General features: G+C 43.3%; 1 pseudogene; it reads left to right on the plus strand.

The window, feature by feature from the left end:
• Window positions 1-25,366, plus strand: part of LOC137315177 (Ig heavy chain C region, secreted form-like) — a 42,829-nt pseudogene extending 17,463 nt beyond the window's left edge.
• The last annotated feature ends 1,663 nt before the right edge of the window (window positions 25,367-27,029 follow it).

Genomic DNA, 27,029 nt, shown 5'->3' on the forward strand with positions numbered 1-27,029 from the left:
GTACAAAAAGCAATGAAAAAGACTAATGGAAGAATGACATTTCTCTCAAGGGACTGGAATACAAAGGGGAGGAAGTTATGCTTCAGTTGTATAGAGGCTTGGTCAGACCCCATCGAGAGATACTGCGTTCAGTTTTGGGCAATGCAGCTCAGGATGTCCATATTTTTAAAATTCGTTCATGGGATGTGGCCGTCGCTGGCGAGGTCGGCATTTATTGCCCATCTGTAATTGCCCTTGAAAAGGTGGTAGTGAGCCGCTTCTTGAACCGCTGTGGTCCGTGTGGTGAATGTTCTCCCACATTGCTGTTAGGAAGGGAGTTCCTGGATTTTTACCCAGCGACGATGAAAGGAGCGGCAATATGTTTCCAAGTCGCGATGGTGTGTGACTTGGAGCGGAACGTGCAGTTGGTGTTGTTCCCATGTGCCTGCTGCCCTTGTACTTCAAGTGTAAACAATTTTACAACACCAAGTTATAGTCCAGAAATTTTATTTTAAATTCACAAGCTTTCGGAGGCTTCCTCCTTCGTCAGGTAAATGTTCAGGAGCTCCTTGAAGCCTACGCATTTATACATCACAGAACAATACATGGTGTTTACAGACTGCCCCTGCAACTGCCCGTTGCCAAGGCAATCACCGTGTTCAGACAGAGAGGTGTCACCTGCAGAACCCCCGAATACACATTCAACAAAAAAACAAACAGGAAAAAAAAACAGAGAGAGGCAGAAACATCCGGAAGGCAGAGAAAGCCAGCAAAGATACACAAAGCCAACACACCCGGACGTCCCATCGTATCAGGCAACGGAACCCTGTGTGAGAACCTCTCTGGATACATCGAGGGCATCCTGAAACCCATCGTACAGGGAACCCCCAGCTTCTGTCGTGACACTACAGACTTCCTACAAAAACTCAGTACCCACGGACCAGTTGAACCAGGAACACTTCTCACCACGATGGACGTCTCGGCACTATACACCAGTATCCCCCACGATGACGGCATCGCTGCGACAGCATCAATACTCAACACCAACAACAGCCAATCTCCGGAAGCCATCCTACAACTCATCCGCTTCATCCTGGATCACAATGTCTTCACCTTCGATAACCAGTTCTTTACCCAAACACACGGAACAGCCATGGGGACCAAATTCGCACCCCAATACGCCAACATTTTCATGCACAAGTTCGAGCAGGACTTCTTCACTGCACAAGACCTCCAACCAACACTATACACCAGATACATCGACGACATTTTCTTTCTATGGACCCACGGCAAGGAATCACTAAAGAGACTACACGATAACATCAACAAGTTCCATCCCACCATCAAGCTCACCATGGACTACTCCTCAGAATCAGTTTCTTTCTTGGACACACGAATCTCCATCAAAGACGGGCACCTCAGCACCTCACTCTACCGCAAGCCCACGGACAACCTCACGATGCTCCACTTTTCCAGCTTCCACCCTAACCACGTCAAAGAGGCCATCCCCTATGGACAGGCCCTGCGAATACACAGGGTCTGCTCAGACGAGGAGGAACGCGATGGACACCTACAGACGCTGAAAGACGCCCTAGTAAGAACGGGATATGACGCTCGACTCATCGATCGACAGTTCCGACGGGCCACAGCAAAAAATCGCATAGACCTCCTCAGGAGACTAACACGGGACGCAACCAACAGAGTACCCTTTGTCGTCCAGTACTTCCCCGGAGCGGAGAAACTACGCCATGTTCTCCGCAGCCTTCAACATGTCATCAATGAGGACAAACACCTCGCTATGGCCATCCCCACACCTCCACTACTCGCCTTTAAACAGCCACCCAACCTCAAACAGACCATCGTTCGCAGCAAACTACCTAGCTTTCAAGAGAACAGCGTCCACGACGCCACACAACCCTGCCACGGTAACCTCTGCAAGACATGCCAGATCATCGACACAGATACCACCATCACACGAGATGACACCACCCACCAGGTGCATGGTTCATACTCCTGTGACTCAGCCAACGTTGTCTACCTCATACGTTGCAGGAAAGGATGCCCCAGAGCATGGTACATTGGCGAGACCATGCAGACGCTGCGACAACGGATGAACGGACACCGCGCAACAATCGCCAAACAGGAGGGTTCCCTCCCAGTCGGGGAACACTTCAGCAGTCATGGACATTCATCCACCGACCTTCGGGTAAGCGTACTCCAAGGCGGCCTTCGAGACACACGACAACGCAAAATCGTCGAGCAGAAATTGATAGCCAAGTTCCGCACCCATGAGGACGGCCTCAACCGGGATCTTGGGTTCATGTCACGCTACACGTTACCCCACCAGCGAACAAATGTTATCTGTTTTTAATATAATGGGTCATTTGCTGGCTCTCTCTGCCTTCCGGATGTTTCTGCCTCTCTCTGTTTTTTTTTCTCTGTTTTTTTTCCCTGTTTGTTTTTTTATTGAATGTGTATTCGGAGGTTCTGCAGGTAACACCTCTCTGTCTGAACACGGTGATTGCCTTGGCAACGGGCAGTTGCAGGGGCAGTCTGTAAACACCATGTATTATTGTTCAATATGTATAAATGCGTAGGCTTCAAGGAGATATTGAAACATTTGCCTGAGGAAGGAGAAAATCTCCGAAAGCTTGTGAATTTAAAATAAAATTGCTGGACTATAACTTGGTGTTGTAAAATTGTTTACAATTGTCAACCCCAGTCCATCACCGGCATCTCCACATCATAAATTGTCAGGCACTCCGTCAGATGGGACAATCCCCTTTCAACCAGCAGGGGTCCATGTTCGGCTCGATCGTATCGCTGGTGCACAAAGGTTGCACTGATTAAATGTTCCGCCGCTAAAGTCTCAATGTGAAGAAATTAAAAGCACAGATGACAGCAAGCGAGGAGAGTTATGGAATTTGCTTATGCAGCCAAAATATTACATAGAATCGGCTCCGCGGTCTGCACGTAATACACAGAAATATATAAAAGTTAGAACACGGAAACAGACAATTAGACTCAAGCAGACTGTGTCGCCGATTGCTCTCCAAACAAACAACGAGTTCTTATACATTTACCCACCCCTTTTCCAGATCGCTCAAACCGCTTTTCTGCCTCCACCTGTCCAATCTAATTTTGAATGTTGACATAATTTATCTATGGGTTCTCGTCTTGACCCCTCAACCACTGGAAACAATCTGTTTCTATCTACCCTGTCCCATTCTTCAATCATTTTAAATATATCGTTCCATAATCGAAGTTGTTACAACGAAGAAAGGCCCAATTTTCAAATCTATCATCATATTTATATTTCCTCATACGAAGCAGCATCCTAGTCAGTCTGTGTTGTAATATTCTTCCCACAGTGTGGAGCCCAATACTGCACACTGTATTGAAGCTGCATCCTAGTCAGTAGGTGCTGTAATATTCTTCCTATTGTCTGGAGCCCATTACTGCACACGGTCTTGCAGCAGCATCCTAGTCAGTCTGTGTTGTAATATTCTTCCTATAGTGTGGAGCCCAATACTGCACACAGTACTCTAACTGAGGTCTTATTAAGGTTTTATATAGGCTCATCATCACCTATTGGGTTTTATATTCTGTGCCTCTTATAATAAACCTAGAATTCCATTAGCTTTTCCATAGCATTATCAACCTGACGTGCTGCCTTTTATGTCCTGTAAACCCATATCCCCAAATCCCTCTGCTCTTCCACAGCACTGTGCCTACTTCCATTCAGAGTATAATTGCTACTCTTGTCTTTATAAAAATGCATCAACTCACAATTACTGATATTGAATTCCATCTGCCACTTTTCAGTCCATTCCCCCATTTTATTAATATCCCTTTCCAGCTTCCTTTGGCTCTCTAAATAATTAACTATACTCCTATTTTGGGATCACGTTCAAATTTCGATACCACTTTCTCCAGTCCTAGATTCAGATCATTGGTGTATGTGGTGAATGGAAGTTTCCCCAGAACCGAATTCTGTGGGATATCCCTACCCAATTCCAACTACTCTGGATATAGTGAGCTCTCTGAAACGAATTATGTGGGATATCACTACCCAATTCCAACTTCTCTGAATATAGTGAGCTCTCTGAACCGAATCCTGAGGGATATCACTACCCACTTCCAACCACTCTGAAAATAGTGAGCTCTCTGTGGGATATCACTACCCACTTCCAACCACTCTGAATATAGTGAGCTCTCTGTGGGATATCACTACCCACTTCCAATCACTCTGAATATAGTGAGCTCTCTGTGAGATATTACTACCCACTTCCAACCACTCTGAATATAGTGAGCTCTCTGTGGGATATCACTACCCACTTCCAACCACTCTGAACATAGTGAGCTCTCTGTTTCCTCTCTTCTAATCTCTTTTAATCCAGTTTACCCTCCTCTCCTTATTTCTATGCTCCATAATCTTGACATAATTTCCACTGTGGTAACTTGTTAAAGGCATTCTTAAAGTCCATGTACTTTGCAAACCAAACTGCAGGTCCGGTGCTGTTAATGCGGCTGATGCGAAGTTTGGGTTTCGTGGTTATCGCGGGGCGGCCGCTCCGTTTGTCACCGTAAAAAAAATATAGTAGTAATTATTTGAGAGAGCGCATTTTTGCTGTTTCCGATGGGTTGAACTGCCATATAAGTGCGGATATTATTCTTAATATAGCATTAAAGTGTCACCAAATTATTACACTGGGAGAAGTATGGAAGCACAATACACGTGGATGCAAAGTTCCCAACAGAGTTCCCATGAAGCGTGTGCTCCATATCTCTACTGATCTCTTCATGTAAATTGGATGAAGATTTCACTGGCGTGAGTGACTATGGATATAGGGGACATGAAGCAACACATCACAAACCGCGAGCTATACTCACTGCGAATGGTCTCTCCCTCTGCCCTATGCAAATCAGCTCACGCTCTCGCGATTTATAAGGACGGTGCTCAGATACACACGGTTACACAGCACAGTCGGTGTTGAGGTCTGGAGTTGGCCCTGTTTAAAGTGTTCACTGCTTGTGAAGACACAATGAATATTTTCTGGGTTTCGGTCCTTTTAGCCTCGTTACCGAGTAAGTGCATTTTATTAAAGAGATTAAATATTCCTTTAAGAAAACTGTGTGGCTGCCTACAAATTGTGGACATTTCCTTGCTTTTAACTCTTGTATTGTTTCAGAGACGCGATGTATTAAATATATTTTTCTCCATTCAGATGCCTTCGGTGGAAGAGTAGTCCAAACACCGACAACGGCAACGAAAGAGGCAGGCGAGTGGCTGACCATCAACTGCGTCTTAACTGATTCTGGCGCTGCTAAGTTTCATAGCGCAAGATGGTACCGGCAATATCCGGGTACAATAGACAAGGTAGACATATCCATTGGCGGACGATTTGTTGAATCGTTCAACTGGGGAGTAAAGTCTTCTCTGCGAATCAACGATCTGACAGTTGAAGACAGCGCCACTTATTACTGCAAAGCTTACTACGGACTTGGTGTACCACAGTAATGAATCTTGGGTTCCCGTAACACATAAACTGTACCCAAACCTCTTAATACAAAGTTAATACAGGTTATTCTCCAGGTGACTAAAAACTTCACGGTTAAATACTCACTGTCTCTGTCAAGCATTGGCTGATATATTAAAAACTTTGTCTATTAATTTAGGTGATTGTTGTGTATATGTTATAATCATATTAATAATGGAACTTTGATATTTCTCCAGGATTGGGATAAGAGACTGAGAATTCTAAACATCTGCTGGGATCCCAATATAAGGCAATGATTTGAATTATATTTACTGCATCTTTCAATCAATATCTTGGACTATCTGAAGGGATTTCTGTGACATTTGTAGCAATAGATTTCTTGTGCTGATCTGAAACGATGTGTGGCTGCAGTGACACACTGACACAGTGACTCGGGCCACGGCACAAACCTCTCCAACAGTTATTTGTTTTACTACTCGTGAAGATGACTGCTTAATGTGCTTTCTTCCTTATGGTTGTTACTTCATAAAGTTTGAAATCAATTCCAATTCGATCTTTGGTGATAATCTAGCTGAATTCCATGATATTAAATCAAGGGATTATCTTTTTCAGTGCTACAGGAGTTCGCATTGCACATTGTAAATATCTGGTTCGACAGAAACTGACGGAAAATTAAGATAGGTTAATGACTTCAGTGTATTGGAAAGGTCATTGCAGCCGTGTTGTTTTGGTGTATTTATTACCGCACCTTAATTTCAATGACCCTTTTTGAAGGAGGCTGACTGGGAGCTGAAAGACTGTGGCATTTACGGTTACTGTTCCTCTATTGGAACTGGCACCGTGCTGACTGTGAACTCTGGTAAGTGACCTCTCTTGCTACTTTATCAATAAGATTTTGTTCAGAGAAGATATGAAGAATTAGCATTCTCGTTAAAATGCTCTTAAGTGCACAGGGCAATAGCCGAAACTGTTTTTGGAGGTTCGGTTAGCTTCGCTGTCAGTTTATTTGGTTTAAACTTAATAATCTTTTTCAAAAGTGATTATGCTCGAGAATAAAACGAACCTATGTTTAAATATATAACAATCCTGTATTTAAATACATAACGAACCTCAACACAAGCCTGTTTTTAAATATATAACTTACCACCTATGGATCATTTAAGATGCTGATTTATATAGTTATGAATCTCGCCGGTGTGATAGTTGAAACAGTTAAAACACACCCAGCCTAGTGCTGTTATTCTCCTTAGTGAGGCGGCGCAGCATATCCCTAATATACATTATTTCTGATTCAAAGAATTAATAACATTCTGTGGCGAGGAAAGTTTGCTGCAAACAAGGAATTAGTTCAACGTGTAATTTTATGAAATATTGAGTACGAATTACTTTCCCCCTCTAAAATCACCCCTTATTCAATTAAAAAAAACTGTTAAACTAATACCGGTACCGAACCTTCGAATATATTGTCCATTCGAATCTTGACATTTGTGACCCTGGATTAACGGCGCATGCGTCACAGTGACCCAGACAGAAAACAAAATGATTGGGGCTGAAATTGGTCTGATCAAGGAGCGCGATAGCAAATCGGCCGCCCGTATAAACCGCGTCAGATTTTCCTTTATATTGACTTGGAAAATATTCGGAATATTCTTCCGATCAAACCAAGTAAAACGGACAGTGAAACTATCCGAATCTCCAAAAGAGCTCGAACTATCGTTCTGTCAAATTCAGTGGAAATAAGGCCTGGCGGGGTGTAAAACAAGCCGCCGATTCGCTCGGATCCCGTGTCGCGTTACTGGCGTCGGCCAATTTCATCCCAAGAACTATAGGTCTGTGGGAGGCCTGTTTCCATGGAAGCCAGTCTCCTGGACACTCATATTTCAGACAACAGAAACACTCTGTGTTTAAGATTGTGCCGAGTAGCAGAGAACATTGAAATTGCGGTGGGTTTGAGTGTGAGAAGTGAAATTCTCTTTTAATGTCTGCGTATAGAAATAAATATAAGGAGTCTTACAACACCAGGTTATCGTCCAAAAGCTGTTGGACTATAACCTGGTGTTGTAATTCTCTTTACATTTGTCCACCTCAGTCTATCACCGGCATCTGCACATTATAGAAATAAAGTAAACATTATTGTATGCCTCGTGGAGAATCGTGAAGACTTTGACTCACTGTTTATACATTTTACTGTCCGTTTCCTTATTTAATTTGAAGAAACAATGTGATTGTTTGGAGCCTGAGTGTTGGTCTGAGAGATTGGATATTCAGTCAGCATTTCGAAGAAAGGAGAATCCCAGAGCTGATGTGCAGAGTAAGGGGGGTGTTTTTGCCATCCCATGGTCTGGATATCGCTTGCCTGGAGATTGGACAGGTTAAGCGTCGGTGCAGATGATGGGAGGGGCGGGTCCGCATACCTGGGTACCAAGCGACACTGAATCCGAGAAAATATGTACCTAAAAATCATAAAACATTGAAGTCGATCTACATAATTCCATTAAATACACCCTGGTCAGGTACAATATGGGTTAGGTAGAAAAGAAGAATGTGTTTGCATTTACAAACGCATTTCCCATGACCTCGCGACGTTCCAAAGCGCTTTACAGCCAATGAATTTGTCGAGTAAATCCCCCTCTACACTGTGTCATACAACACTCCCAGTTCAGGAGCACTAGCGGTCAGATAGAGGGTACAGCTCCCGCTACACTGTCCCACCAAACACTCCCAATGCAAGTACAGCACAGGATAGATACAGGGTAAAGCTCGCTCGAGAATGTCCCGTCAAACACTCCCAGTTCAAGAGCAGTAGGGGTTAGACAGAGGATACAGCTTCCTCTACACTGTGTCATACAACACTCCCCGTTCAGGAGCAGTAGGGTTTAGATAGAGGGTACATCTCCCGCTACACTGTCCCACCAAACACTCCCAGTTCAGGAGCAGTAGGGTTTAGATAGAGGGTACAGCTGCATCTACACTATGTCATGCAACACTCCCATTTCAGGAGCACTAGGGGTTAGATAGAGGGTACAGCTCCCGCTGCACTGTCCCACCAAACACTCCCAGTGCAAGTACAGCACAGGATAGATACAGGGTAAAGCTCGCGGTACAATTTCCTGTCAAACAATCCCAGTTCAAGAACAGTAGGCGTTAGACAGACGGTACAGCTTCCTCTACACTGTGTCATGCAATAATCCCAGTGCAAGTACAGCACAGGATAGATACACAGTAAAGCTCCATCTACGCTGTTACAACAAACGGCCAGAGGGCAGGTACAGCACGGGGTTAGATACAGAATAAACGTCCATCTACACTGTCACATCAAACACTCCCACCGCAGGTACAGGGTTAGATATAGAGCAAAGCTCCCTCCACAATGTCTATCAAACACTCCCAGGTCAGGTACAACAAGGGTTAGATACAGAGTTACGCTCCCTCTCCGCTGTCCCATCAAACAATCCTAGAGCAGGTACAGCTCGGGTTAGATACAGAGGAAAGCTCCCTCTACACTGTCCCATCAAACACTCCCAGAGCAGGTACAGCACGGGTTCGATACAGAGTTGCGGTTCCTCGACAGTCTCCCATCAAACACTCCCAGGGCAGGTACAGCTCCGGTTAGATAGAGGGTAAAGCTGCTCTACACTCTATCCATTGGAGAAGGTAGATTGCCAACCTTACCGGATACAAGAGCAGATTACCTGAATGGCCCCTGACATGGAACCTGAGAAAATGTCCAGCATAAAGCTCCCAAAATGTGGCAGTCAGTAACATTAGAGAATACTGTCTTTGAACGGGAGCAACGAGATGCAGATTGTACTAGAAACACTGGTGAAGCGAAAAGTTTCATCACAGACATAGAACACGGCACTTATCGAAAGGAAAAACCTTCTAAGAGCAGAAGAATGTGCGCGGGCAGAAACTCCGATTGGTTCCTTTACACGGATCCATGCAAATTGTTCTCCCATGAATTCCCTCCGAAAACAATTGATACTCCCCAGTTTAAATAATCCTAAATCTTACAACTTTCTCTTCCGAAATCATAAGACCATCCACTTAATCTGTACGTTCCACTAAACCAGATGTCAACTGGTTTATTAAAAACGGGTTAACCCCTCTCGTAGGATAGTCAAGCGTTAACCGTGGTTCCCTGAGACGGCCAACAGTGATTTTTAGGGTTAATTTCCTTCCTTGCCTCCTCTGAGCGAAAAAAAGCAATGAAGCAATAGTATTAATATCTCTGTCAATGGTATTCACTTTACCACTATCATTGGGAGATCTTTTGATATAATCACCCAATTTACACAAAGATTGCAAATTTAGTACTTGCATTCTGTCGCCGTTGTTCAGATAAATAACTTGTTCACTTCCACCTCGTAGTTTCGTTAATTCATCTTACATGGTTTCAAAGATGTGTATCATTGCTTTAGTTTTGTAAAGCATCTGAAGTTGTCCTTTGAGATGTATCTCTTTCTCTCTGACTTATCCATTTTTTCAGCAGCCATTATTTTCCAGGCTCTTGTAGGAATCCAGCCCAACCCTGCCAATCATAGAATCATAGAATGATACAGCACAAAAGGAGGCCATTCGGCCCATCGGTCCTGTGCCGGATCTTTAAAGCTAGCCAATTAGTCCCACTCCCCTACTCTTTCCCTACAGAACTGCAAATGCTTTCACTGCAATTCATGATCGAATTCCCTTTTGAAAGTTATTATTGAATCTGCTTCTAACACCCTTTAAGGCAATGCATTCCAGATCTTTGAAATTCTCTGCTTAAAAAAAATCTCCTCCTCTCGCCTCCAGTTGCTTTGCCAATGACCTTAAATCTGTGTCCGCTGGTTACCGATCCGCCTGCCACTGGAAACAGTGTTTCCTTATTTACCCTTTCGAAACCTTTCATGATTTTCAACACCTCGATTAAATATCCCCTTAACCTTCTCTGCTCTAATGAGAACAACCCGAGCTTCTCTAGTTTCTCCACGTAACTGAAATCCCGCATCCCTGGTACCTGGTAAATCTCCTTTGCACCCTCTCTAAAGCTTTGATATCCATCTTAAAGTGTGGTGCCCAGAACTCGACACAATACTCCAGCTGGGGCCTAAGCAGTGATTTCTGAAGGTTTAACATAACTTCCTTGCTTTTGTACTCTATGCCTCTATTAATAAAGCCCGGGATCCCGTATGCTTGTTTATCAACCTACTTAACTTCGCGTGCGACCTTCGAAGATTTGTGTGTATATACCCCGAGGTCTCTCTGTTCCTGCACCCCCGTTAATATTGTACCAGTTTGTGTATGTTGTCTCTCCTCATTCTTCCTACCAAAATGCATCACTTTCAACTCACTGCGCTAAATTTCATTCGCCATGTGTTTGCCCATTTAATCAGTCCGTCTATGTCCTCCTAAAGTCTGTTAATATCCTCCACATTGATTACTACATTTCCGAGCTTCGTGTCATCTTCGTGTCATCCAGATCATTAATGTATATCACAAAGAGCAGTGCTCCGAATAACGACCCCTGGAGAACACCACTGTATACTTCCCTCCATTCTGAAAAACAACCGCTTACCGCTGCTCACTGCTTTCTGTCCCTTAGCCAATTTCGTATCTAGGCAGCCACTGCCCCTTTAATTCGATGGGCTTCAGTTGTGTTATGCTATGTTCCTTGCACATTGAAAGTATATCTATTTGATTGTATATCTCACTATAAGACATTCAGAGCTAGAAACCTCTCTGGCCCGTTGCACTTATTGCGAATTTGGGTCGACGCTTCGGAATGATTCATCATCTATTCATTTTAGTCATTCGCAAATTTTGAGGAACACATTCCAGAATGGCTGGAGCCTGATTTTAATAAATTAACCCCAGCCTTCTAATCTTCAAGTGAAAACAATGTGTTCTGTATCTCGCTATGCTTCTTTCCAACCAACGTGAAACGGCCCTCTCCCAGCCGTTGGTTTATCAGTCCATTGACATTTGGATTGAGGAATTTTGGAAATGTTATTGAGGAAGTTGTGGAGAAGATTTTTCGGAAGTTCCTTGGATAAGTATAAATACTAAAGAGTAAAGTTAAAAATTGGAACCAACTAACCTAAGGATGGGATTAGATTAGAGATGTAAAAGGGAATCTTCTCCAGAAAGATGAATGAATCGCAGATGTTAGACAAGGACTTAGTCTCGGTTTCTACAGAAAAGTGTGTTCGTGGGAATGGAAGGGTAGAGCGGGAGGGTGAGGGGCAATTAGATTGAATAACTAGAGATAAGTAAGGAGTGCTGAGAAGATTGTTGGAACTCATTCTATCCTCGAATGTTGAGAACAGACAAAAAGCAAATAGCAGATGCTCGGCCCACGAACATTCAAACATCCTAGGATGTGGAATTTGTGCCAGAGGACCGAGGTAAAATCTTTATCAAAGAAGGGAGAAAGGTTTACAGAGGGTAAACGTGGGGCCTTCGGCTTACCGTCAGTGCTGGATCATCTTCTAGAGTCATATTACTGGAGAAAATTAACATTGACTTACAGAGACATTGTTTCATTAAAGACAGCTAGCACGGATTTGTAGACGGCAAGTTCTCCCTGATAAATTTAGTTTGACAGGTCTTCGAAGAACTCTACTCATTTCCATGTTTAATTCTGGTCACTGCACCCCAGGAAAGTTAGATTGGCCTTGGAGTGGGTCGACCGCAGATTCACCAGAATAATACCGGGGCCAAAAGGGTTAAAATATGAGGCAAGATTGAATGGATCAGGATTGTATTCCCTTGATTATAGAAGATTAATGGGTGATCTAATTAATGTGTTTAAGATGACAAAATCATTTAACAGGGTAGATAGAGAGAAACTATTGCCTTTGTTGGGGGAATGCAGAACAAGAAGGCATAACCTTAAAATTAATGCTATGTCGTGTCAGGTGGTTGAAACGATACCAAATAATGGGTTTGTTAATCAAGTAAAGTTGTTCATTTTCAATATTCGCAAAGGACTTTGCAGAGGAAGCACAACATTATATTATCAAGGAATATAAAAAAGGAACAGTAAAGTATTCTACAGACACATAAATAATCAAAGGACAGAGTTAGGGCCACAAAGGGAAGCACAAGATAAACTCGCAGGTAATGGGCAGCGAAATGGCAGAAATATTGAATAGTTACTTTGCCTCAGTATTTACCAGGGAGAATAATAAGGTGGGCAGAATATTAGAAGAAAAGATTTTTAAAAACATAAGACTTTTAAGATAGAAAATGGGGGAGATAATTGATCAACTAAGCAAGCATGGAGAGGATCAAACCCCTGAACCGTATGGATTTCATCGGCTCATAATAAAAGAAGCTAGGGAGGAGACAGCAGAGGCACCATTAGATATATCTAAAAATTCATTAGAAAGGGGAATAGTGCCAGAAGACTGGTGGACAGCTAATGTGAAAACTATATTTTAAAAAGGAGATCAGAACAAGTCCAGGGAATTATAGACCAGTTAGCCTAACGTCGGTGTTAGGAAAGATAATGGAATCTTTGCTCAAAGATGTAATAGAAAAACATCTAGAAAGCGAAAATAAAATAAAGAATAGTCAGAAAGCAAAGCTATGCTTGACCAACCTTACTGAATGCTTTGACGAAGTAACAGGAAGGTTAGAAGGTTGGATTTTCAAAAGACATTCGATAATGTAGCACATTGTAGATTCATGACTAATGTTAGAGCATGTGGAGTCAGGGGACAGGTAGCAGAATGGATAGCAAGCTGGCTACAAAATAGAACACAGAGAGATTGGTTCAAGGGTAGCTGCTCAGAATGGGAGAATTTGGGAAGTGGCTTTTCACAGGGATCAGTGCTCGGGCCACAGTTGCTGACAATTTATATTAACAATTTGGACTGGGAATCGGGGTGTGTGGTTCATACAAACGTAGAATATGTCAGGTTGCAAGAAGACATTATTAAACTTGAAGAATGGGCGTGTCATTGGCAAATTAATTTCAATATATGTAAGTGTGAGGTGGTGCATTTTGTTTCGGAGAATAAGGAGGACACATACTGCTTGGATAATAAGAGTTAACATGGGGTAGAGGAGAAAAGGGATCTCGGGGTATAGCTATACAAATCAGTAAAAGAGGCGACGCATGTTAATAAGGCCATAAAAAGGCAAACAAAGCAATGATTTTCATTTCTAGAGGAATAGAATTGAAAAGGAGTGACGTTTTGTTAAACTTGTATAGAATCTGGCTTTTACCACACTTGGAGTACAGTGCACAGTTGTGATTTCAATATTATAAAAAGATACAGAGGCATTGAAGAAGGTGTAAAAAAGATTCAAAAGGATGATACCAGAACTGAGAGAATATACCTGTCGGGAAAGATTGAACAGGCTGGGGCTGTTTTTTTCTGGTAAAGAGAAGGTTCAGGGGTGACCTGATTGAGATATTTAAGATAATGAAAGGGTTTGATAGGGTAGACGTGGAGAAAATGTTTCCACTTGTGGGGGAGTCCAAAATTAGACATCATAAATATAAGGTATCCAGTGGGGAATTCAGGAGAAACTTCACTCCCCGATGAGTGGTAAGACTGTGGAATGCGCTAACATAAGGAGTATTTGAGGTAAATAGCATCGCTGCATTTAAAGGGAGACTAAATAAATACACGAGGGAGAAAGGAATAGAAGGATATGCTGATGGGGTGAGATGAAGTGGGGAGGGAGGAGGCTCATGTGGAGCATAAATTCCGACATAGACATGTTGGGCTGAATGGCCTGTTTCTCTGCTGTATTCTCGATATAACTGGATGATTTGAGCAACCTCAGACAGTTTAGTTGATTGGGCAGGTCGATACCAGATAACACGCAACATGGAGAATATAAAGTGATAAATTTGGAGAGGAAGAATGTAAGAAAATATTCACTAAATTGCAACACTTTCAAAGTAGAAGAAGAACAGAGAGACATAGAGCTTCAGATTGATAGATCTTTAAATGTAGGAGGCTGTGTCAGCAAGGTTAGAGAGTAATAAAGCAAGGACATAACATTAGATTTAAAAATCATTTGCTTAGGCCAAAGTTGAAGATTGTGTCCAGTTTCGGTGCCTTAATTTACGTAGGATGTCAAGGCCACGGAGAGGGGGCAGAAGAGATTCACCACGATTATGCAAAGGATGAGAGGCGTTAACTATGAGAAGAACATAACAACAACAACTTGCATTAAAATAGCTCCTTTAACGGAGTAAAACCGTCACAAGGCGCTTCACAGTAACGTTAACAATCAAAATTTCACACCGAGCCGCATAAGGGATATTGGGACAAATGACCAAATGATTGCTCAAAGAGGTAGGTTTTAAGGAGCGTCTTAAAAAGGAGAGAGAGAATGAGAGAGGCGGAGAGGTTTAGCGAGGCAGTTCCAGAAATTAAGGCCTTGGCTGCTGAATGCACGGCCGCCAATTGTGCGGCAACGGAAATCGGGGATCGGCAAGAGGCCAGAATTCGTGGATCGCAAACATTTCGGAGGGTTGTGGGGCTGGAGAAGGTTCCAGAGAAAGCGGGGGGAGGGGCGATGCTATGGAGTGATTTGTAAACAAGGTTGAGAATTGTAGGATCGGTGGGTTGGGAACGGAGACAAATGTGGGCTCTTTTCTTGAGATCTCGAAAGTCAAGAGGCAGTAAAGTTTTAAGTGTTTTCGATAAGCTAAATTGAGAGAAACTATTTGCCGTGGTTGATAACAGGCGGGTATAAGTTTAAATGGAGATAACGATTTGCCGTGGTTGATAACTAGTGGGTATAAGTTTAAAGGGAGAAAAACCATTTACCGTGGTTGAAAACTAGTGGGTATAAGTTTCAGATCATCAGCCAAAGATGAATGGAGATATTAGTAGATTTATTTTTATTATGGAGATGGCTGTTAGGACACAGAACCTCCTACCAAAAACAAAAAAACAATGCTGTTTGCAGAATCATAGTATCATTGGAGGTACAGCACAGGCCGGAGGCCATTCGGACCATTGTGCCTCTGCTCGCTCTTTGAAAGAGCTACCCAATTAGTCCCACTCACCTGCTCTTTCCCCATAGCCCTGTAAATTAGTTTTAAATAGGAAGTAGGCAAATATTTGAGAAACAAGGTATCGGGAAAGAAGAGGCGAATGGAACTGCGCACATCCAGCCCCTGATTATAGGTCCCTTCAGGTGAATAGATATAAAATCACAAGCCAAGCCAGGAATGTACAATTTCCCCATGTACACTCCCGCCGTGCGGCCTGGGCGGGCCCAGCGGAGTTTCTACTGCTAAGCGGATAGCTCTGACACAGAGCCCGCAGTGTCGCGATGGGCCGAAAGAATCCTTCTGTGCTGTAAAATATTTTAATTCTATCGCTCCTTCACCTAACATTACCAAAACCATTGCTGTCTCTGACCTCTGATGTTACAAACTCGTTGCTGCAATCGTCTAGAAATCCAAACAACTCCTTCCTTAAGAAACGCCTATTGCAAAATATTTCCCGGTAAAGTGACGACATGAAATTGCTCCATCCCCAGGAAAATTAAAGCATGTTACTGGTAACAATAATCGATGTACATTTAATATCTGACTGTCACTACACACCACTGCACAGTATCGATATTTTTTCGCATAGCACATTGATCATTATTCACTCCGAAATTAACAAGTGATAAGAACATTATTTGAATGTTCGTTCATGACCGGAACTCATTTATCCCAACACGCCCACTGTAATATCAGCACATTTAAACCCAGCTTCAATGCATCCATGTGTGTTAAATTTGGCGGTGTCCGTGGCTGCGAGCAACGTGATATTGACTAGATAATCTGTTTTCGGTGTTGGTTGGGGAATAAGTATTGACCAGGACTCGATATAAACGGTTTAATTGTCATTATAGAAGCGAGTAAGACTTTCTTTTTTAATTTTCTCAGTAAAACGTACTCCACCGATCATCAGTCTCCTCTACTCTGCAAGTGACGAACTGACAGCAAAAGGTTTTGTGCATCTGGTTTGCCTCATCAGCGAATATCAGCCAGAAAGCATTGCAGTGAGCTGGCAGAAGAACGGAAACGCTGTAAAATCGGGCTTTACAACCACATCCCCAGTTAAAAATTTGAATGGAGATTTCAGCTCCAGGAGCATCCTTAAAGTCACCCTGCAGGAATGGAACAGCGGGTCTCTTTACAGCTGCCAAGTGTCCCATTCTGCAACCAACAGTAACCAGCGGAAAGACATTAGAAAAACATCAGGTGAGAAAATGCAACCAATTCACAAGCTTGCACAGGTGAAACATGTTGACTTTCTTTCTCAGTATTGGATTAGTTGGGATGTTATTGTGATAATTTATCTGTGCCAGTTTATGGTGCAGTGAGACAGTAAAGATCATTGGGGATGTTTCAGCAGCAATGGCTGAGGTTCCTGAAGGTGCTCGCTGCCGGGCGGATGTTGCAAAAGGCATGACTATGAGATCTTGACAAATACATGAATATTATTCTATGGTCAGGGTAACACATTGATCAGCTCTTTCATGATATTACAAGCAATTTACAAATAATTGTGATACATACTATTTAATTAATTCACCAGATCAATCCAGGTGAAACAGAAAGGAAACAGAACAGAAATGTATGTTTTACACACAAGGGATCAAACTTTAACAATGCGGTTCTGTTACTTTTTACATTTGTGAGGATTTATTGTGTGTGATACTGGGTATCAGTACAAAAATGTGTTTAAAAAAATGAAACGGGTGAGAGACGGACGGAGATAGAAACGAGAAAGGCAGAGAGAGAGATGGACAGAGAGGGGGTGCTGTATAAAGATTGAACCTACAGATACGGACACAAAACCAACAATGAGCTGTTCTTCCTTTCAAAGATTTTGTTTAAACGATACGGGTAAGGGCCGGGGAATACGACTAAGTGGATAGCACATTCAGAGAGCCAGCAGACACGATGAACCGAATGGCCTTCTGAGCTGTCGAATTCATTCAATCTTTCTCTCTTTCTTTGTCTCCCTCTCTCTCTCTCTCTCTCTGTCTGTCTGTCTCTCTCTGTGCCTCTCTCTCTCTGTTTGTATCTCTCTCTCCCTCTGGTGTCTCCCTATATCTGTCTCTCTCTATTTGTCACTCTCTGTCTCTCTCTGTTCCTTTCTCTCTCTCTCTGTCCCCCTTTCTCCGTCTTTCTCTGTCTTTTTCTCTGTCCCTATTTCTCTTTCTATATATATATATATATATATATATTTCTCTCCCACCCTGTCTCTCTGTAACTGTCGTCCTGTCTCTCAGTTTTTCTTTTTCCCTGTCCTACTCTCTCTCTGATTCTCTCCATCAGTCCCTTTCTCTGCCTCTCTCCCTATCTGTCTGTCACGCTCTGTCTCTCTATGTCCCTCTCTCGCTCTATGTCTTTGTTTCTCTCTCTCTCTCTTAGCTTCGTTGAGTTGTACATAGTTTTGATTCGACTCAACATACGCGCAAACACCAAATTATTTTTAAAAATTCAATAATAATCAGTGAGAGACATATTCACATCATACCGTGTTATGGATTATCAATGAAATTGAAATCCTTGATAAATTTCCGAAACCATCAACACTAAATCATCGCCCCGATTCTGAATCTCTCGTTTCTCACTGACAGAGCTCACGGTATTTCTCAGAGATCCTTCCGTTGTCGAAGTTTGGATCAATAAAACTGCCACCCTGGTGTGTGAAGTGGTCTCTCCGGTTCCCACTGAGGTTACCATCTCTTGGACAGTGGGTGGAAAGATAAGGAATGAAGGAGTTCAAATTGAACCAGCTAAAAAGGATGGAAACCAGTACCTGACAATCAGCCACTTGACCAGCAGCGTGGCAGAGTGGGATAGCGGGGTTGAATACTCGTGTTCGGCACAACAGGATCAATCATCTCCTCCGGTATTAAAACGAATCGGAAAGATAAGAGGTGGGTAAAATATCTATAGACATGTTTTCGGATAGCAATGGATGGAACACTAACACTTATTGAACTTCCGTTACAGTCGAGCCAGTCAAGCCAAAGCTCCGCCTCCTTCCTCCATCACCAGAGGAGAGTCAAAGTAGGAGCGCCCCGACTCTCACATGTCTGATAACAGGATTCTACCCTGACAACATAATCGTTTCCTGGGAGAAGGACGGAGCTGCTTTAAGCACGAACGTTACCAGTTTCCCCAGTGCTCTTGAACAGGACCTAACCTTCAGCACAAGGAGCAACCTCATTTTGCCTTCAGAGGAATGGAAGAAAGGATCAAGATACACCTGTATCGCCTCACATCCCCCTTCACAATCCGACGTGAAGGCGACCATCCGCAATCTGAAAGGTACGGACCGTTTTTCAAAATACATTTACACAATCAGTGATTTTTACTTAAATCTCAGACCAAACTCGTACCACACACGCACTTGTGATCGGATCCCCATAGGTTACAGGTATAGCAAAATATATGGATATCAATGAATGCGCCTTTAATTCACAGACAGCAATTGGACGATAAAATGATCAGCACTCTGAATGTGTTCGCCGCCACAAGCTATGTGAGGACCCAATGGTAAGAAGGGGCACGTTAAGGATCTCTTCAAACTCACTGCACGGTACCCTGGTGATTGTGGGCTTTCTTTAAACAGGAATATGCAGTAGCTAAAGACACTAAATCCACTTATCACCAGGCAGAGTGTTCCATACTATGTGGGGAGAAGACTTTGAGTGGCGTTTACTTCACTCTGCACTGCCTGGTTTAGGTTTAGCTGGACACTGAGTGGTTGCCAGCAGCGAATTTAAAGACAAAAAAGCAGATAGTACTCAGGGGACGCAACCAATTGATGTGAGGAACTTTGTACATTTCATGTTTTCAAAGCTTCTGAACCGCCAGCGCTAAACGTCAGAGGAGACAGAAACGTGTCAATTGACTGAACTCAATGATGTGACCTTCTGTTTCAATGAGTGTAAACTCCGCTCGTGTGATGAGTTTGTTTAATCTCTAATTGTTTTTTTCGATCAAATTGAAGAGTTTGCACAATAACCGGCCCAGCACCACCGTGCTAGGCGTGGGGAATCGTTCAAACCTCTGTAGATCTTAGGTTGGTTCCCCGATTACTGCTGAGTTCGTTGATCTCACCTGGTGGCGTTCGGGACCTTATAATCGAGCTTAGTGGCCCGCGATTCGTGAGGTGGCAATAGCGCATTGTTCTGCTCCTGGTCTCTGGTAAGTGCGTGTATGGTCATTCTGGGAACAACAAGATAGGAGTTGCCTGCGATGCCCTGACGATGCAATAGCCTACTGATACTGCGTATGAGCACTCGCGAAGTATCGACCCCTGAGAATTGGATGAGGTACCGGACGTCGACCTATAGTTCACATACACTAGTGAGGAAAAGAGAGGATATAATAGCAAACCCGGCAATTAGACTCAAACTCGAGCTCCTCCGATTGGTAAGCTCCTGTACACTAGAATGGCCCTGTACAGTAAGAAGGTGCTGTGTTTCACCCCCGGATCTTCACTGAGTTAACTGATCTCAACTGGTATCTTTTTTGGAAGTTCCGGTGGACTACGCACATCCGGGTTACTGTGGAGAAACCCGTTCTTGTCTCTTACTCGGTTCGGGGGAGACCTTGTTGAAGTCGGGGTGTTTACACCTCTGCTGAGGGCAGGATTGGACGGGGCTTTGCTGCTTTCACTGTAGAGTAGGCTGTTGATGCGCAGTCTTTCTGCTGATTCACGAAGAATGGCCACTTGAGAGATACTCAAGGCGACCTTCTCCAGTGAAGCTTGTACCGGAGTAGCAATAAAAACAGACATTTATATATCATCTTTAAGCGCCTCATACCATTTCACAGAGTTGTAAGGAAAACATAACCAAGTTAAATAAGGGAAGATTATGAGGCGTGACCAAAAATCTTGCTGGGTTTGAAGGAGGGTCTTAAAGTGGGAGCAGGAGGGGGAGAGGCGGGGAGGATTAGGTCGGAAAGTCCAGCGCGAGACCTGGGATCTAATCAAGGTATCACCACCTTCCTTATGAATGAAAAAGTGTTGTCCGTTTTGTTATTTCTTGTCCTATTCCCGGATCAGTGGAGTTCCACAGAATGATCAGCGGACTGAAGTTCATCCAACACCGACATGGTTTATTTCAGCCACTCAGTGAATGAGAGTCAAAGTAAAAGATCATCGTTACAGCTACAAACGCCACACTTGTTGCTGCTATAAGAGCTTCCTTACGTTTTCACTCAATCTTTGGCTCCCTCAGATATCAAGGTTAAGTCCCTGAATTATCCCTTTTGGTTATCGCTCGCTTCTGACTACTCCAAAAACGGTCTTTTTTTGATAAATTTGAAAATGTCAGTTGACTTTTCAGTGGATTATTCCATGAAAGCAGCAGCGGATCGACGCTAGAATCTTGTAGAGAAGTACAAATAATTACCATCCTGGAAAGCCGGCTCCATTAACCGAGAGTACAAAGGCCATTTTCCAGCGGTTGCCCAATTTATTATTAAATCTTCGATCATTCGTACTCTGCACAGACCCAGAAAGTTGATATTTCATATGTCCCCTGAATATCCAAGTGCATTTAGGTTTCTACTCAAATAGTGGCGGCATAAAGCCTAATGTGGACTTCCCAGAACAATGGTTTGTACAAATGTCACTCCATTTTCACTGGGATTGTTAGACGATCATTAATAATATCCTGTAAAACGTACAGCAGAATTTTCCTCCAGTTCTGCTGCTCTGTAAACTGTTACATGATTCTCCCTGTTTGGGTTTGGTTCTAATTTTCCAATGTGGCATCGTATTGCCCTCAGGTAGAAGCCATGCATTAACAGACTTTTAAAATACCAGGAGGCGTCTGGGATGCTTCCTTACTTCGTTCGTTGGGAATCCAGGAATATATCCCAATTAGTACAGTTAAAATTAAAACTAAACCGAGTATGTTGTAAATCAGAAATTAGAACAGAAAGTGCGAGAAAAACAGAGCAGGCCCTTCAGAATCTGTAAAGATAGATGGTGTTGTATGATCCTTACTGAGAACTGAAACCACTCTCTGGAACTGTCTGACCTCCTCAGCCCCACGCTATCCTTTCTGTGTAGAGATGCCTCAAAGTTGCTGACTATTTGCAGCATTTCCTGTTGTTATTAACGATATTATCCCGTCGGGTCTGCTCATCCAATGCGAATCAAATGCTGTGACTTCCTTTGTAGCACACACTTTTTTCGCCTTTTAGTATATTACAGATCCCAGGTCGATCTTCCCCGAAACTAAAGTCGCCCATTGTCTTCATTTTAGAAGACTGAGGTGAAGATCTCATTGTTGCAATCAGACCATTTCCTTCAGGTGGAATTTCTGCTGCTTGTTGCTTCCAAATACCCCTGTGTTGAAACTCAGTTTACTGCTTCAACTTATGGAGATGATTCACCTTGTTACAACCAATCATCTATTTTCTTCTTACCCTCCTATCATTTCATTTTACTGTTAAAGGATGGTCATTTTTGGAAATGAGGTATTGCACAAACCCCTTCAGATAAGAGTGACCTAGTAACACACACTGTGAAATAAACCGCACTCATTTTATGAAAGGACGATAACCTACTGTGATTAAATCAGAGATCCCAGTAGACAAGTATATAGTCATATCTGAGAAGGTGGAAGGAGAGAGAATGGAAGTGATTGTAATCAGTCCGGTAACAGTTTTTATAACACTCCCCTCTGGAGCATTGGCATCATTGAGAGAAATGGAGCAATTTTAGTGTAAGATTACAAAACAGAGTTACAATATTGGACATGTGCAATGGGCCCGTCACTTTGGTCCACTGTGGGGCGTTGGAAAGTTCAGAGTTGAAATCCCAGGTGAATATAATGAAGGCGGAGTCTATAATTTTCAGGGCAATACATTAAGCTTTTATCGAGAACGCGGTGGGAGGATTCCTTAAGATTGTATCTCATGCATAAAGTAACGATTTCGACGCTCAGAGTGGCTCTTTTACTTTAAAACTGAAGGCATGCTCTCCCACTTTCTGGTAGTACTTCCGTTCCTGCTCTCAAGGTACGGATACTAGAGAAAACCTTCCCACTGTTACTAGTGTAGATATAGAGCAGGACTGGACCAGGTATATCATCGTGAAATCATAGAATTCCTCACTTTACACTCTTCAAACGATGCCTCTTAAAACTCAACCTTCCAAAAGCGCTCCCTCCTCGGTCTGATTGGCAGTTTGTATTTCTCTACACTGTCTACCTTCTCTAAGTGAGAGAGCAAAATCGGTGCCAAATGACGCAGAACATCCGCAGATTGGTGCTGAGGGCACGTTTGCTTTCGCCGTTGATTTGATTGGTCGGTCCGAGACAATCTCATTTCAGACCCAAGCTTTCGAACTGGAAAAGAGAGGACCTTTATATGAGGTGTATTGGAACCCGCTACATACAGGCCACAGGGCAGCGTTTGACCTCCAGCATCAGTCAGTCTGAAGGGTGAAGGCTTGCATCACCAGAGCGGGCAAAAAGAGGTCCCCATTTTAAAACAGTCAGTTCTCGAATAGTGGAATGTTGGGATATATTGTGGAGGAAATCATTCAATGAAGCCAGAGGGACGGAAACAACGAGCCCAGATGGGCTCTGTCTTATTAGCTCAGCAGAAATAAGCTGAGAAAACTCATAACGGCCGACAGTAAGTATGATTTAACTTTTTGAATATGTTGCAGTCGTTATTACCCGTGGTTTCAACATGACACTTTGAAATTACCATTCCCTCTTCTTTCCAGAAGTATGTCATGGGACAGACATTTCTGTCACCATACTGAACCCTTCTTTTGAAGAGATCTGGACCAAACGAACAGCGACCATTGTTTGTGAAGTCGTTTATAGCGATTTAGAAAACGTCAGCGTGTCCTGGCAAGTGGATGGGAGTCGGAGAACGGAAGGAGTGGAGACTCAGGCTCCTGAGTGGAATGGAAGTAAATCCACAATCGTTAGTAAACTGAAAGTCACCACGACAGAGTGGGGCAGTGGGGTTGAATATTTGTGCTTTGTGGAAGACGGTGAATTGCCAACACCAGTGAAAATCTCCACCAGAAAAGTAAAGGGTAAGCACAGATAATATTCGTTCAGAGACTGACCCTACTCCATCAATGGTCGTTAAAGATCATTCATTTTCTACAATAAGGATAGTGATAGACTTCAAGATGATATAGACAGGCTGGTGGAATGGGCGGACACATGGCAGATGAAATTCAACGCAGAAAAGTGTGAATTGATACATTTCGGTAGGAAGAAAGAGGAGAGGCAATATAAATTAAAGGGTACATTTCTAAAAGGGGAACAGGAACAGAGAGACCTGGGGGTATATCTGTCTAAATCGTTGAAGGTGGCAGAGATAGTTGAGAAAAAGATTAATAAAGCATACAGGAAACTGGGCTTTATAAATAGAGGTAGACAGTACAAAAGCAAGGAGGTTATGATGAATCTTTATAAAACACTGGTTCGGTCACAAATGGAGTAATGTGTCCAGTTCTGAGCACCGCGCTTTAGGAAGGATGTGAAGGCCTTGGAAGGAGTGCAGAAGAGATTTAATGGAATGGTTCCAGGGATGAGGGGCTTCGGTTACGTGGTTGGACTGGAGATGCTGGGGCTGTTCTCCTTAGAACAGAGAAGGTTATGAGGATATTTGATAGAGGTATTCAAAATCATGAAGGACCTAAACAGTGTCGATAGAGAGAGACTGTTCCCATTGGCTGAAGGGTCAAGAAGCAAAGGACATAAATTTTCAGGGCTACGGGGATAGGGCATGGGAGTGGGACTAGCTGGATTGCTCTTACAGAGAGCCGGCACGGACTCGACGGGCCGTAACCATTCTATGATATCATGAAATGCTCGTATAATTAGTGAAACATAATCCGGGATCCTGCCATTCACCCAACGGGTAAAGAATAGCGAGACAATTGCATGCGGTTTGAAACTGTTGTGTCCCAACAGATTCAATGTTATCCAAATATGAGATTCTCTCCAACTCTTTGCAAGCTAACATTAGGTCACAATGAAAACCACCAAAAGAAAGAACATTAAAGAAATCCATGGCCCCGCAGTGGGATGTGTAAACTTTCTCAGATAACAATTCCAAATGTCCAAACGCGCATATTACCAGCAGACGGGAATGCGAAGTGAAGAAAGGACAAGAGACAGACTCAGTTTAACAAATATTGTTCTCTTTCCAGTTGACGGAATGTATCCTCCGAAAGTCTACGTCCTGCCTCCATCAGCGGTCGAGATTGAAACTGAGAAGACGGCAACCCTGGTGTGTTTAGCAACCGGCTTTTACCCTGCCGAGATTTACGTCGCGTGGTTGGCCAATGACACCCTTTTGGATTCAGGTTACACCACCCAACCGGACACGGAGAAGGAAAGTGGTTCCAGCTCCATTGTCAGCAGACTGAGAGTCACCGCAGCGGAGTGGAACAGCGGGACCACTTACTCCTGTTTAGTGGGACACCCGTCTCTCACAATGAATTTACACAGAAGTATAAATAAATCTTACGGTAAACCTATTTTAGTTAATTTTCCATTTATTCTAGCCGACAGTTTTCAATAGTGTACATAACCCCCCGTGGTTCAATAGCTTTTTTCTATAGAAGTGTTAGGGCTGTTATGTTCGAGCATCTGAGTCAGCGCGTCTCCCATTTATCGTGCGTCACAGTCACCGTCCAGTTCAGCTAACCATTGTTTAGATATTTCGCAAATCTGTGAAACTATATCAGTGAATGAAGGATAATTACGGTTAGAATCCGATAACGGTGAATAACCTTAATACCGCTTTATACAAGTTGCAATATTTTTGAAGATTCTTTGAAGGGTTTCGTGACGTTATTGGATAAACTGGAAATTATGCTTTCGTATGTATGTGTCTCCGCAAATTACAATAAATGCAGAATGAAAACCTCCTGACTTCCCGATTCGTTGTTTGTGTGCGTGTTATCTTCGAGATGATGGTTTAAGCCTTGATCCAGAAATCTATGGTGTCCATTGTCTAATATTCCACCTGTGCAACACGTTTCCATTCCCCAACTTTTTACAAACACTCGTGATGCTTTTAATCAGGTTACATTCATTCTCATCATAATTAGAGTCTTCAGGGGCTGCTGTGGTTTACAATTAACCCATGAGGTATCAACCTGTGAATGGAATTAATAAAGGTCGACAAACATCCGGTCACCCTTTAGAACGACAATTATTCACCAAGACTGGTAATTGCCTGGTTGCATTCTTATCTATCCAGTCATAGCTTGGGCATCTCCTGCAATGACTTCTCTTCCCGCTCCCACATCGTTACCTCTGGAGTCCCCCAAGGATTTAAATTTGGAAACTGCTATTTCTCATCTTCTGCTGCCCCTTGTCCACATCATTCGAAAACAAAATGTTTGATGCTTCATGTGTGCTGACGACACCCAACTGTAACTCACTAGCACCACTCTCGAGCCCTCCACTGTCTCTCATTTGTCACACTGCTTATCCGACATCCAGTACTAGATCCGCAGAAATGTCCTCAAATTAAATATTGGGAAGACCAAAGCCATTGTCTTTGGCCTCTACCACCAACTCTGTTCCCTAGTAACCGACTCCACCTCTCTACCTGCCCACTGTCTGAGGCTGAAGTACACTGTTTGCAACCTCGAGTTCCTAATTGACCCTGAGCTGAGTTTCCGACCCCAGATACTCTCCTTCATCATGACCGTCTACTTCCACCTCAATAACGTCGGCCGTCTCTGCCCCTACTCTCATCCATGCATTTGTTACCTCCTGACTTGGCTACTCCAATGTTATCCTGGCCGGCCTCCAATCTTCCATTGTCCGTAATCTTGACATCATCCAAAACTCTGCTGCCCGTATTATAACTCACAACAATTTCAGTTCCTCCATCACCCCTGTGTTCGGGGAACTACATTGGCTCCGGGTCTGGCAATGCCTCAATTTTAATATTCTTATCCTCTTGTCCTAATCCCACCGTAGCCACGCCCCTCCCTACCTCTGTAACCTCCTCCAGCCCTAGAACCCTCCGAGATCTCTGCGATCTTCCATTTCTGGCCTCTTGTGCATTCCCGATTTTCACCTCTCCACCGCTGGCGGACGTTCCTTCATCTGCCTTGGCCCTAACTTCGGAAATTCTCTCGCTAAACCTCTGCGACTCTCCAACTCTCTCTCCTTTTAGACCCTCTGTAAACCTGCCTCTTTATCCAAGCATTTGGTTACCTGTCCTAATATCTTCTTATGTGGCTTGGTATCAAATTTTGTCTGATTGCGCTCATGTGAAGCGCCTTGGGACGTTTTACTGCGTTAAAGGCGCTATATAAATGAACTTGTTATTGTTCTTATATTGAGCTATTAATCCATGCCATTGTAAAAGGTTTCATTGACTTTGGAACTATCCTCTTGTCAGTGTCGTGTCATCTTGGATCATTGACAGCTCTCTGGCTTCTGAATTCGAAGATTGTGGGTTCAAGCTCCTCTCCAGGACTTCGGCCCATAATCTAGGCTAACACTCCAGCACAATAATCATGGGGGTGCCGCATTGTCGAAGGTGTGGTGTTTCGGATG

The sequence above is a fragment of the Heptranchias perlo genome, unplaced genomic scaffold (genome assembly GCF_035084215.1).
Source record: "Heptranchias perlo isolate sHepPer1 unplaced genomic scaffold, sHepPer1.hap1 HAP1_SCAFFOLD_54, whole genome shotgun sequence".
NCBI lineage: Eukaryota > Metazoa > Chordata > Chondrichthyes > Hexanchiformes > Hexanchidae > Heptranchias > Heptranchias perlo.